At 37.6% G+C, this 14084-nt stretch overlaps 1 protein-coding gene and 1 pseudogene across 1 annotated transcript in view; both read right to left on the bottom strand.

Annotated features, from left to right (window-relative positions):
- SPTLC2 (serine palmitoyltransferase long chain base subunit 2) overlaps window positions 1-14084 on the bottom strand; it is a 105552-nt gene that overhangs the window by 15628 nt on the left and 75840 nt on the right. The window lies entirely within an intron of this gene.
- Window positions 8010-8685, bottom strand: LOC144220420 (ubiquitin carboxyl-terminal hydrolase isozyme L5 pseudogene; annotated as a pseudogene).

Raw genomic sequence — 14084 nt, 5'->3', positions numbered from 1 at the left:
AGAGTCCCCAGAGAACACACATCTAAAAGGACACTCCCAACACAACCCGAAGACCAGGGGAGTAGGCATTTAGAATCCCCAACCAATACAGCCCCATTATTGCTGACCAGTGTTCCTTTATAAAGATTCACCACTATTTTTTTGTCTACTCAAGTGCTAATGGACGTCAGGGATTACTAACCTTCTAATGGACGTCAGGGATTACTAACTTCATTTTGGCAGCTATTAAAAGTTGAGATTAAAAAGAATTCTCTCCTAAATATAGATCTAAGCATCATAGACACACTAGAATGGAGATAAAATTTAAAAGGAAATTTAAAAAAAGAAATTAACAGCTCAATATCATTTGATCCTAACTGCTTTAAATGGGTATAGTAAAATAATGTACTACTGACAGAAAGAAACATGCCCACAGATGTTAAATTACTTTTTCTTTCAGTAGGAGGCAGATCAAGGTTTTTGGAGACTGTCATTGCTTTTTCTTCTACGCCACACCAAGAAATTGTGTACTTTTCAAACTTTAAAGAGTTTAGCCCTTTACTGGGAAGGGTATCTGTGTCCTATTTTTAAAAGAACACTTACTGGCAAATGAATAGGGTAGGGATAAACGTGTGCGGGAGTCCAAGGAGACACAGGGCAAGTTTAAGACAAGTGAACTCACCCTGAACAGCAGTCACTGCTGGTAAGTACGGGAATAAAGACAGAGGAAGTGTCAAGACCAATGCTAAAGAATGAAGTCAATCAGAAATGGTAGTAGCAAATCATATGAAGTTCGGTGGTCTGTTTATCCTACAAAAGTCGTAGCCTGAGCCATGAACTGCTAATATTTGACTATTTGTGACCTAAAAATGGCAATTTTCTTATGGTTCAACCTAATAATATCAAAGATAATAATAGGAAAAACAGGTAAATAATAGCAGACAATTCAGTAAGCTCTGGCATTTACACATATTGGGAAGTAGTTAAGTAGTTGTTCCTCTTTCCTGAGGGGACACTGAGTTTAAAGACAACACAGTTACCTATTTTGAATTAAATGTCACCTAAAATACTAGTTAATATTAATGCAAGAAGTGTAACTAAACCCAATCTGCTAGCTCAGTTCTAAGAAGTTTTCTTACCACAGAGTTGCTGCAAGTTATAATAGGCTGGAAGAATGGTCTAACAGGGATTTTTTTTTTTTTTAAAGTAAACTCTACCCCCAATGTGGGGCTCAAACTCACGACCCCAAGATCAAGAGTCGCACGTCCTACCAACTGAGTCAGCGAAAGGCCCTGCTGATAGGGATTTAAAACATGTGAAGTGTAAAAAAGAAGGTTTAGTCTTCTTTTAAAAAATCTCTTAAAATGTCTTTATCCTTTTAAGAACACATATGGTAACAGAAGAGACCAGTATTCTTCTCTATTTGCAAACGTAAATCTTTACTTTTAAGGATGATAAAAAGCATCAAAGCAATTTTGAAAAAAACCTCTATACTGATTCTCTTTAACTTTTACAACTAAGCCTCACTGCGTGGCTGTGTGTTTGGAGTTCTTCAATATGGTTAGAATTAAACGATTTTTAGAACCTCCTTAATAAAAATCTATAGCTTGGCATGAAAGAAAGAAAAGGAAACAGGAGCACATAATTTAATTTCTCTAAAAATGTAACAGATAACTTTAATAGGTCATTTTTAGTCCTCAACTTCTTTGCAATAAATCTTATGCTTAGGAAGTAATGAAGGATCAATAGATTGTGATGGCATCATTAGATTCAGTTCTTTTTAATAAAACGAAACCTAAAAAGGTGGGGCATCACAACTATCTACTATTGATAATCACTATGTATTACTAACCTTAAGTCACCTTTACAAGATAGGATTAGACTTGGAGCTATAATTATTAACCCTGCCAAACATATTGTGAAGTTGTACCAAATGCATTCCAGATGTTCTCCAAAAGGAATGTTTTTATCAAGGCTTAATCCAGATTCCTCAGGATCGCCAGTCATTGTAAACTTAATGTTTGAAAGAACAACTGGACTATTACTCAAATAAAATTTCGTAAGCCCTTCCAAGCAGGTATCAATTAGAACAGATTGTGTTCTATGAGCTATACATTTTAAGTCTCTGGACTGGTTAAAAACACAGCAGGACAAGACCTATGTACAGAGTAAGGGGATACAAAAGGCAGCAGACCTTTGTCTGAAATGGCGTTAGTGCTAACTACTCAATTTATGCTTCAAAAATTATAGCATGTACTCACCTGCTTAAATAGCAATAGGATTGTCAATTTTGCTGATGAGCTTTTATATAACTTATAATCAACAAAATGTGTTTTGAGTCTGCAACTTCAAAAACAACATTTCCAGTGTAACTGAAATCTTTCAAAATAAAGGACACAAATATAAATGATGTTCAGCCAGAACTGATCCCCTAACTCACATCACACTCCATTACACAGCTCCTAATCTTCTTAGATTTCCTGGATATGCTGATATAATCTGCTTTCCTGGTAAAAATAAAATAAAATTACTGCTACTCTTTAGACTTACACTTACCAATTAATTATAACGGGCTGGAAGAATTTGAAATTGAAGAACTTCTTCCCTCTCACCCCTTTTCTCTTCAAGATCATAATCTCAAAGTAGAGAAGGGTTTTCTTAATTGAGGGTCCCCCAAACAAAACAGCCCCAAGGATGGTTTCAATTAGTTTTCAGCTTTAACTACAAGGTAACGGTCATAAAAAATATTACCCATCACCTTGTTCTAATTTAAACTATCAAAAATGTTATATGGTGAATATTTCACACAGTGTCTCTTTAATACCTTAGGTCTAAGAACTGAATTTAACTATCAATCTTTTAGTTTAATCATCTGTCCAAATGTCTTATTTTTGTTATTTGGAAAGTTACTTTTTCTAATATTTTACTGTGGTTGGATTATACTGCCAAGTAAAAAGCAATTATGTTTCACTCCAGTGGTTTCTCTCTTGAAAAACATTAAAAAATAGAATAAACTCACACATTGTGTGCTTACTTTGCCTATGTTAAACATGTGTCTCCACTCAAATTTAAAATGAGGTTGTATCTTAAGGATCTCTTAAACAAGTGCTTCTATCATATCAGGTAAATGAGATCACATTCAAACTATGTGTTTAAAGGCTATTCCTACAGTGATTATGGAAGCTCTCAGTACTGATTCCCTTCAAGGCACAGAAAGTATGTAGTATCGCAAGTACAGTGCGAGGCTCATTAAATGCTTCTTCCCTTTCCTTTGGCTGGTAAAGCAATTTCCAAACTGTATTTCATTTCAGTTATTATACCTCTAAATATTACCAAGTCCATTACCAGCCTGCCTTATACCCTATAAGATACTACTGTATAGTCTACCGTAAGTGAATGGAAGAATATATTGATTTATATTAATGTAAATTAACTTGGCATTCTCTTATACAAGTGGTGCTACATCTAAATCCAATGTTAGGACAACAGGTCAATCTCTTGCTCAGCTCCAAGTATTCTGGGCTTAGGTGAAGAGGGAATCAGGTCTGCCCTAACTATTTCTATTACAGCAGTTCCAAGAACTGTACATTATTTGCATGGTAGAAAATCTCAGGTGCAATCACAATGACACTTTCAAAAGAGACAAAGAGACAAGTAAACCTAGGCTAAGAATTAAATTTCCTTTCACGCTCCATACTTAAACCACAGCGTCTTTCCTACACTACATCAGCAATTTCTGAGAGAAGAACAGACTTAGGGTTGCCCTCCTTTCCCTTTTAGAAACTGGCAAATGTAAGAGTTACTTTGCAGCTGAGGAAGCTAAATCAACACCAGGAGAGGCTAAGAAACTCTAAGAGGAAGAACCAGTATTTGAACTCCTTGGTTCTTCTAGACTGCACCCTTAACCACTGCTTGAGGATCCCCTTTAGCTTCTGTATTAAGTAGGACTTAAAAGGGAATAGCAGTTAACAGGAATGTAAAAAGAATAACTGAGTATCCGTTTAAATAAAGTCACTGATGGTGCCTGCTGGAGCATCCCCTGGAGACTTACCTGCCTCTTAGGAATGTTACACTAACACTGTCTCCAACTCCCTGGCCCAGGAGGCCACAGGTCTCCTTGATTCTTGGGCCCTGATCCATCTGTTCCTAGGGAAAGAGCTGGTGCCCAGAGATTTCCTGTTATCCCGAATCCTTTGCAATAGCACTGCAACCAGGATTAAGGGTTAAATTGCTTCAAGCTTATTCTGACCCAAGTCCCTTGATCTGTAGCAGACCTGACTTTGCCTTTCCCTGAGATTTGCAGACCGCTGGCCTTGAGGAGTGAAGGATGAAACTTTCCCAGAAGATAAGGTCTGACTACATTTGAAAACAGCTACTACTGCTGCTGCCAGCAATTCTGTTCACACTCATGTCGACAGAGGAGTAGCTGCCTGGGCACCTGCTTCTCTGGCACATAGACCCCCTCCCTTTTCCTGTGCCTTCCCTTTTAAAAACCCTCTGGTTTTCGCTGGATGGGGCAGATGGTCTTCGAGATGTTAGTCCACCATCTTCCCACACTGCCCGCTTCCTGAACAAAGCAACCTTTCCTTTCCCAACATCACTGGTCTCTCCAGCATTGACTTTTGTATTCCATGGTCTACAGATCTATACTTCTGCCACTATGACACGAGGTTGATACTATAGCTTTGAGATGTGTTACTCCTCTAACTTTGTTCTTTTTCAAGTTTGATTGTTCTGGGTCTCTTGTCTCTTCTATTTCCATATGAATATTAGGATCCACTTGCTAATTTCTACAAAAAAAAAAAAAAAAAAAAATAAAAACGGCAGCTGGGATTTTGAAGGGGATATTGTTGAATCTGTATATCAACTTGGGAAGTACTGTTGTCTTAAAAATACCAGGCCCTCCAATCCATGAACACAGGTATCTTTCCATTTGTTTAGGTCTTCTTCCTGCTTGTTTTTGTACATTTATTTTTCCTTTGGATGAGATGTAGTAAATATTCTCAAAATATTGAGTTGGGTTGAGAAGGCAAGGCAAAGGGAGAAATGAATAAACATATTAAATACAACATGATACAGGTCCTAATTTGAGTAAGAATAAGTAACACTTCTTCTTTTTTCTACTTGTATCTCTGATTTCCCCTAATGAAAATGTGTCTTTAAATGTATTACCAAATGCTGACAAGAATATGCAACTCTTATACGTTTCTATTGAGATTGTAAACTGGGACTTTGTAAAAATGGCAGCATATGCTGCACCTAAACATATGCCTATTCTATGACCTGGCAATTCCATTCCTAGATACACATGTCCAACAGAACTGTGGACCAAAAGACATGTAGAAGCGTGCTACTCTTAATAACAGCCCAATTCAGGAAACAACTAAAACGACCATCAGTGCAATGGATAAACTGTATTCAAACAGCATCTATTGTTTGATACTAGACAGCAGTTGCAAATAAACTACTGCTCCACCCAAACATGTAGATGAATCTCAGAAGACATAATGATGAATAAAATATACCAGATTCATGCGTGATTATATGTATTATAGGTAAGATTCCATTTATATGAAGCTCGAGAACAGGCAAAACTAAGATGCAGTGATGGAATTCAAACAGTGTCCAAATGATCTTTAGCAAGGAAGAACGGACTGGCAAGAGGCACAAGACAGCCTTCTGTGACACTGTCACTGTCCTGTATCGTGATCTGAGTGCTGGTTAGACAGGTGTGTATTCACTGAACTGCATGTCTAAGATTTGGGCACTTGACTGTATGAATGTTAATACTGGAAATTAAAGTAAAAATAAAGACTTAAATACTTGGAAAATCAACTAAAGTTAAATAAACTGGAATGAGATTACACTTCTGATCCCTCAATTTATAATCTTAAATATATCCAACTAGTATTTAATAATCACCCTTTTACTTAAATAACAAAACCAAACACAACCATCTAGATATTACAGGGTGGTCTCAGGCAGTCTCTTGTCAGCCTTTGTTACTTAAGACAAACCTGGAAAAATACCGAAATTTGCTAGGTGTTCCAGGAATTTGTAAGACAGGGGAAGTGTTATGAAAACAGTACTTTGGAGTTAAAGCCCTTGCCCTGAAGCAAGAAATGAAAGCATAAAGGGGCTGGTCCTTCCTCTTTTTCCTTTCTCTTTTTAAATGATCATATGAATAAATGCACAAATCAGACAATACTGGCCATAAAAACACTTACTTTCCACCTGTGCATATGCTTTCATTCTCAAAGTCATTTCTCCCTAGATGTTTTAGTATTAGGTGTTTCATCTATATACTCTGCAAGGGGGAGAAGCTGCTGAAAGGTTGGCACAAGTATTACTAACGAATCTGATTCCAATTGCCCTACTGACTAAGGCCTTTTAAGAGAGCTGTGGGGCATTATCACTGGGATTATCTGCGTAGAATGGGGCACAGAACTAATCAGATTAGTAAAGAAAAAGTTAAAATGATGCCTATCTCTGGATAAATGGAATATATTATCAATGTACAAAAATGGATTCTCTTGAGATTGTGCTTTCTCAAATTTGAAATTCTGACCATCAAATATGGCAATGGCAAAATACTAATTTCTTAAGACTAATGCTTTTGCTAAATTAGAATAGAAGGATGGGTTCTTTTGGAAAGTAGTAGAGTTTGATTTCATTTTAAAAGGTAAAGCTGAGCAGTGGGGCAGACACAGGCAGTTTAGGGAGAGCTGGACTTGTCCGACGGTTTAAGATATTACTGAACTAAATAAACCCTCGGTAAACAGAACATTCCTTACGTGTGCAAGCATATCCTTTAATAGGGAGAATTGCTGGGATTCCTGACTCCACTCAATCAGGAAATCAGAGTTCTAAAAATAAATTTTACCTCTTCCAAGAAAGAGGAAGTGGGTTGGCAAGTGAACATTTAGATTTGATAACCAACAGTAATAGAAAACTTTCTGAAGTCTCTGGGGTTTTCAGGAGTCTAAAGGAAAACCGCTGAATGTTGAATCCCCTTTAAAATTACTACTTATTAAAAAAAAAACCTGTACATTTACAAAAGTCTCAACAGAATGTGTAAGTTTATTTCATACAAATTATTTACTCCATATAAATGATGAACCACTTAATCAAACTTAATATTGCCAATTAAAACAAAAGTGTTCATGAGGTGCCTGGGTGGCTCAGGTGGTTGAGCATCTGACTTCGGCTCAGGTCATGATCTCACGGTTCCTGGTTTGAGCCCCACATCGGGCTCTGTGCTGATAGCTCAGAGCCTGGAACCTGCTTCGGATTCTGTGTCTCCCTCTCTCTCTGCCCCTCACCTGGTCATGCTCTGTCTCTCTCTCAAAAATAACATTAAAAAAAATTTTAAGTACTCAGATTTGAGAAAAATGACCAATTTATATTAAGGGCACCAAATAAAAGAAACTGCACAACAGGAGTTGTGAATATGCTTCAGGATTGGCTTTCTTTTTTGTGTGTGTGTCTGCTAAAATTGGGATGTTTATTACTTTTTCTACAGGCAGCAATGAAAAATCACTAGCAACCATACTTTTGTCTTTTTCAAATAATCTGCATTAAGACCATACTTTCTCAAGATGAAATTCAGTGTCAAAATCCTCAAAATGTTTAGATATCAAAGAAAAATACTGATGTTTTTTCATTAATGATGAGAAAAAATAAGAGATCCAATTTAATCAAGGTCTGACATTTATAAATTTTAAGCACGCAACTGAGCTAAAAGAGTAAGAAATGAATTATAAATAACAATTACAGAAAGAAATTATCATTTGTGCAATTTCTAGGTTGATTACGATAGTATATATCCAAAGAACCAACAGAAGTTCTCAGATCCAATGTCAAATAATGGAATGTAGGCTAGCACTCCTAACATGACTTTTATTTACTATGCACTACCTGCATACTGTATGATGCAGGCAGGCAAAGAATCCATGCATTAAAGACAAGACAGAATGGCACTATGGCCAAACTGTATACACATTATCAAGGTGAGTCAATTAGGAGGGTGTTCAAAGTTCTTTATCCTTAACGGTTTCTATGAAAATAAGGGCAGAAGCAGAAATGTGTACACATCCCAAAGCATCTTCTTCATTGTTTACAGTGCCTTCTCTGCACTGTTTTTCTTTTGCCTTTTCTACTAGTGGTACTAACTGCCAGTGTTCTGCTAAAGTGTTTAATAATTCCATAATGAAAGGCAGATAATTATGCTACCCTCTGATATTTTTGATCTCTTATCTTTTTAGTTTCTGTACTACTTCTTCAATAAGCATCTGATTTTTGGCAACCTCTGACTGAATAGCACTTAACATATTACAATCCTGATCTGTATCCAAGGGTTCCTCAGCAAGTTGTCCTGTAACTCTGCTATCATCTGTTCATGTATCATTTTTCTGTCAGACTCAATGGACATTAAGTTAAATCAAATTTCACTGTACCTTTGTATCTGATTTTCTATGACTGCTTCATTGTACTGTCATCTTGATCCCCTGCATCTAAACCAATCGGTCCTTCTCTTAATCCATCTAATTCATACAATCTTCTGTCCACAGGAACGTAACTGACAAAGTTAAAAGCATCTTCTTCTTTTGCTGGTGTCTTTGCATCAAATGCAAGCATGTGCTGTCTGGACAAGCTATTATGGACTTGTCGCGTCACATCTGGATTGCTCAATGCCAAACCTTTCATAGCTGCATCAAAGCTTTGTGAAAGTTCTTTGACCTCTAAAAATGTCTCTTCTAGTAGATGGACATTTTTTAAAAAACAATTTTTTTAACATTTTTCATTTTTGAGAGAGAGATAGAGCGTGAGGGGGGGGAAGGGCAGAGAGAGAGGGAGACATAGAATCCGAAGCAGGCTCCAGGCTCTGAGCTGTCAGCACAGACCCCCACAGGGGGCTTGAAGCCACAAACCGTGAGATCATGACCTAAGCCAAAGTCAGATGCTTAACCGAGGCCCCCCAGGTGCCCCTAGATAGACATCTTGATGGGTACAGTTCAATAACACACTTACTATGGCTTGACTAGCACAAACATTATTAATTACTTGCTTGGCAAAAAATATCGTGTCAAGTCTGGAGTCCTGAACTACAGAGTCTGCTGATTCTTCTCCTGGCTGCTACTTGGAAAAAAAAAAAAAAATTAGCCCATAAACTAGCTTTCACTTTTCAAAATTCTTAGGCTCTAAACCCCGTATTTCTTCTACTTGGGATCCTCAGCAACCAAATCCTTTAATAAGCTTGGTGAAAACCCCAGGGTCGCTCTCCATGATGCACCATTCCCCAGCACTGGCCATTATAGCCCAGGCCACACACTACCCCACTGCCACCTAGGCTCTGCCCACCCCTCACCTCACCCTGTACCAGCTGCCACTCGCCACTGAGCTCACTGATTTCGGCAAACCTGCCACAGAGCTCATCAACACCATGTCACCCTGCCTACTTCCCCCAACAGACTGCTTCAAGATTTCTTAAAGACACTTAAAAGCAAAGAAGTGAAGTTAAAAAAGTAAAGAAGCTGAATTGGGGGGCTAACATTTTTGAAGCCTTACCTAATTAAAAAAATTTTTTTAAATGTTTATTTTTGAGAGAGAGAGAGAAAATGACAGAGTGTGAGCAGGGGAGGGTCAGAGAGAGAGACACAGCATCTGAAACAGGCTCCTGGCTCTGAGCTGTCAGCACAGAGCCCAACGTGGGGCTCGAACCCATGAACTGTGAGATCATGACCTGAGCTGAAGTCAAACGCTTAACCAACTGAGCTACCCAGGTGGCCCCAAAGCCTTATCTAATTTTAAGACATAAAACTGTTAAGAGAAACAAATCTAGAAGATAAATAATAAAGACTTCATTTATTTCAGCATATATTTGCCAGAAATACAGGAGATACAAAAGTAGCATCATAGTCACTACACCAAAGACAAAAATCTCACCAGGAAGGCTACACAGAAAAGGAAGAATGTACTGCATGCTAGGCAAGCAGACATTAAATAAATATATCCTGAGTGCCTGTCCAGTGTGTCTGTCAGACATCTAGGCCCTGGATATACTGCATGGAATAAAACGGGCAACATTCCTGCCCCCATGGAACATACAGTCCGATGTGGGAGATGGACAACAAAAAAGGCAATGTCCCACCCACGTGATGTTTGAGAAATGACCTGGATGAGCCAAGCACTATCTCAATAAAGTGCCAAGGTCCAGAAGCAAAAGCACTCCTGGCATTTCCTAGGGCAGAGTGAACCAGCGTGGTTGGAACTGAGCCAGGAAAGGGGATGTGAGATATAGGCAGTCCATAGAGGGCCAGATCACAGGGGACTCACTGTAAGAAAAACTCTGATTTTGACTTTGACTTGAGAGGCGGGAGAAGCCCCAGAAGGGTTCTTAAACAGAAGACTAATATCTTCTGTTTCAACAGGGTTACCCTGAGGGCAGCATTTACATAGAGGTGAAGACAGAAGCAGAGAGGGGGCGTGGGAGACGATGGCTTGTACTAGGGTGACAGCAATGGGTATGAAAAGTGGATGGGACATGTATTTTGAAGGTGGACAGAAGTGTTACAAACTGTTAAAGCATAGAAGATCCAAAATAAATACTTAAGAATGAATGGATCCGGGATAGGAAGGAGAACAGTGTGGACTAGGGTACTCAGGAAAGGCATTAGAGTCCTCACATTTCACTGGAACTCTTGGCATGGATGGCTCCTATTCTGTAATATCAGCATGGTTTATTTATCTTAATTCTTGGAAATTATCTTTGCTTGACTGATTTTCCTAGGACTATCAAATCCAAGTGAAAGTAGACAGAAATGTAAGCCAAGTAAATAGCAGTGATGATAAAGGGTAGTGGACAGATTCAAAGATACTAGGGAGGCACAATCTAAAGGCTCTGGTAATTAAATATATGGAATAAAGAAACAAAGAAAATATAATCGGAGCTTCTTATTTGGACAATTTGCCATTATTTGAAGGAATACAAAAGAAAAAGCATGTTTTTTGAGGGGTAAACAAACGGAAAAGGCTAAAAATTTTAGAGAAACATAATCAATTTGGGGGAAGCAAGTATTTTTAGTCTAAAGGTTTAAAATTAAGTAGGTCAAGACGACTGCTTCCAAATTTGGATTGGCATATTACAAGTTAATTGCTGTTCGGAATGATTAGAGGATTCTGGAAACGGACAATGGAAACTGCTGCACAGAGTTCTATAATGTATTTAATGCCAGTGAATTGTAGACCTAAAACTAATTAAAATGTTAACTTTTATGCATATTTTACCACCATGTTCATCCACTAGACGTCAAATTGTTGTTGTTGTTGTTGTTTAACATTTATTCATTTCTGAGAGACAGAGACAGAATGCAAGTGGGGAAGGGGCAGAGAGAGAGGGAGACACAGAATCTGAAGCAGGCTCCAGGCTCTGAGCTGTCAGTACAGAGCCTGATGCAGGGCTTGAACTCATGAATCGCGTGATCATGACTTGAAGCCAAAAAGTCAGTCGCTTAACCAACTGAGCCACCCAGGCACCCTGAGGTCGTTTTTAAAAATGTGATATAATTTACATTCTATACAATTTACCCATTTAAAAATGTTCAATTCAAAGTGTTTTAGTGTAACTGTAGAACTATGCAACCACCACAGTAACTAACTATACAACATGTTCTTTGCCCCCTGAAGCCAGCATATATCACAGTCAGTCATTCCCACTTCACCCTCATCTTCCAGCCTATATGTCAGGTGTAAGCAATACTTTGTTTTTGAGGAATGTAATATAACTTATCCCCAAGTCACTTTTTCTACATAAACAAGAAACTTAAGGGAATAACATCTAAACAAAGCCCACACCTCTTTCTCCATCATTAACTGGGTGGTAAATACAGAGGTCTACTAACAAAAATTCCTGTGGACAATTTTTTTCCAGATTAGGTGAAAATCATACAAACCAGTAAATGCAAGCAATTTGTTTTCTCATTTTCATTTTGTTTTTGTTATTTTCTACCCATGTTTATACATTTCTAAGTTTGAAAAGCTCCAAAGTAACCAAGGGCACTATGAAAGACAAAGGACAGAAGTAAGAAATTAGGTTGTGGAAAAATTCCTGGTACCCTTTAAGACATGCCTCTACTTTGTATGTCATTAATTTGCTCTTTTTATAAGTTCCTGTTCCTGTTTTAATACCTTTCATGTGTGGCCTCCCGTCCTCAAAACAAACTACAAACTCTGAGGGCAAATAAGGTACCCCCCCACGTGGTACCTCCCCCAAGAATATACAAACACTCAAGCTAAAATATTCTGAGAAAATGGAAACACTTGTTATATGTTCAAACTCATTTGAATTCCACAGAATTACCTATATTCAATTACATACATATACACAATTATAAATAATAATGAAATATGAAATAGCTCATACACAAAAAGCTTTCTCACACTGGACACCCGGCTTCAAATTCTGGCTCTACCAATTAGTTAACTCTGGGTAAGTAACTTACCCTCTCAGATGCCTCATTTTCTAAAAGAAGGAGAATTATGTCTAATATGTATTCTGAGAATTTATTTAAAAATTTAGAGCAGTGCTTGGTACATAGTAAACAGAATATATGTCCACTATTATTATTCTCTGCCACTCGTGAATTTTTCCCTTAAAATTATGCAATTTACGTCTTCCACAACACTACACAATCTGACTCTTCTAGCTTAGCCTTAGCTTTCAAAGATGAAATAAAATACCCTCTTGCTTTCCTCATTGTTTCTGAGTCTCCACTTTTTTATTCTTTAATATACTATTAACACATAACATAGGACACAGCTAACATCACTAACATACAAACACATAAAATGTAAAGGTTTACAATGTATAAATATGCCTAAAATATTTCATCCTCTACCATATAATCAACTTTCCAAAGCAAGTTTTAGCCAGTTTTCCCTTACTCACCAATTTAGACTATCTCTGCCATTCTATTACCCGTGAATTACCATCCAGATGAGGCAAATCGCCTTTGCAGCTGAGAGTATTCAAGATGGCAAGCAGATGCCCCTATTTTCTGAAAACCACTCCTCACCTTAACAGGGATGGAAACTGGTCTCTACCTGGGCTAAACTGATTCTCTAACCTAATCCAGAATAGGCAGACAGACATGCTTGCTCTGGGACATTTTCTTTTCTTTTCTTTTTAAGCAGGCTTAAAAGTCCCCAACAGAAGAATAGACCTCGTAACCCTGAGATCAAGACCCAGCTGAGATCAAGAGTCAGATGCTTATGACTGACCCACCCAGGTGCCCTCACGGGGGACATTTTCAAACCTAACACCATCAGCTAGTCATTTTGAAGTAATATATCAAGTAGTAAAAGCAGGTCTGTCTGAGAATGACAGGAACTAATAATTCCACTGTCTTCTTAATTTCACTCATGAGCTTTAATTTGGTTCTTTGGTGGCATATGCCCTTCTGAAGTCAGGCTATCTGGGTTATATTCTGGCTCCATCACCGACAGCTGTAAGGTTTTGGTGAGGTCACTTAATCTGAGCTCCAGTTTCCTCATCTGCAAAATGGAATTGATGATGAGGATTTCAAATACTTTGTAAGGCTGTTTTAAGGATTAAGTGAAATAATACAGGTAAAATGCTTAATAAAATGCCTTGCATTTGGTACTTTAAAAAATTCATTATTTTGATTATTTTGTGTTTATGTAAGAATTTATTATTTTACCTATAATAATATGTTGAGGCATTATTCCAATTAGAAAAAAAGCTGAGAACAGATGAATATATATACCTTGTCTTAATAAGGAAATATTAAAGATCTTGAGCAAAAAGAGAAAAAGCCAACTGACTCTTCTAACTCTAAAGCCTAACAAGACACCAAAAAGGAGAGAAAAAAATTAATAAAACAAAAACACACAAGGGGTTAGGAGATATCAAGAAATATGAGGAAAATGTTGCTTATTTCGAGAATTCAAAAAACTGAATGTTTTGCCTCAAGAAGTTTTTGAAGATACTGTCATTTTCTATGGCTGGCATAGAGCAGTCAAAAAGTGACTGCTGAGTGAATGAAGCCTTACTGTGGCTTAAGCCAAAAAAAAAAAAAAAAAAAAAA

The sequence above is a fragment of the Crocuta crocuta genome, unplaced genomic scaffold (assembly GCF_008692635.1).
Source record: "Crocuta crocuta isolate KB4526 unplaced genomic scaffold, BGI_CrCroc_1.0 scaffold186, whole genome shotgun sequence".
In the NCBI taxonomy this organism is placed as follows: domain Eukaryota; kingdom Metazoa; phylum Chordata; class Mammalia; order Carnivora; family Hyaenidae; genus Crocuta; species Crocuta crocuta.
The sequence above is the reverse complement of the archived record's forward strand: the minus strand, read 5'-3'. Positions and strand labels throughout refer to the sequence as shown.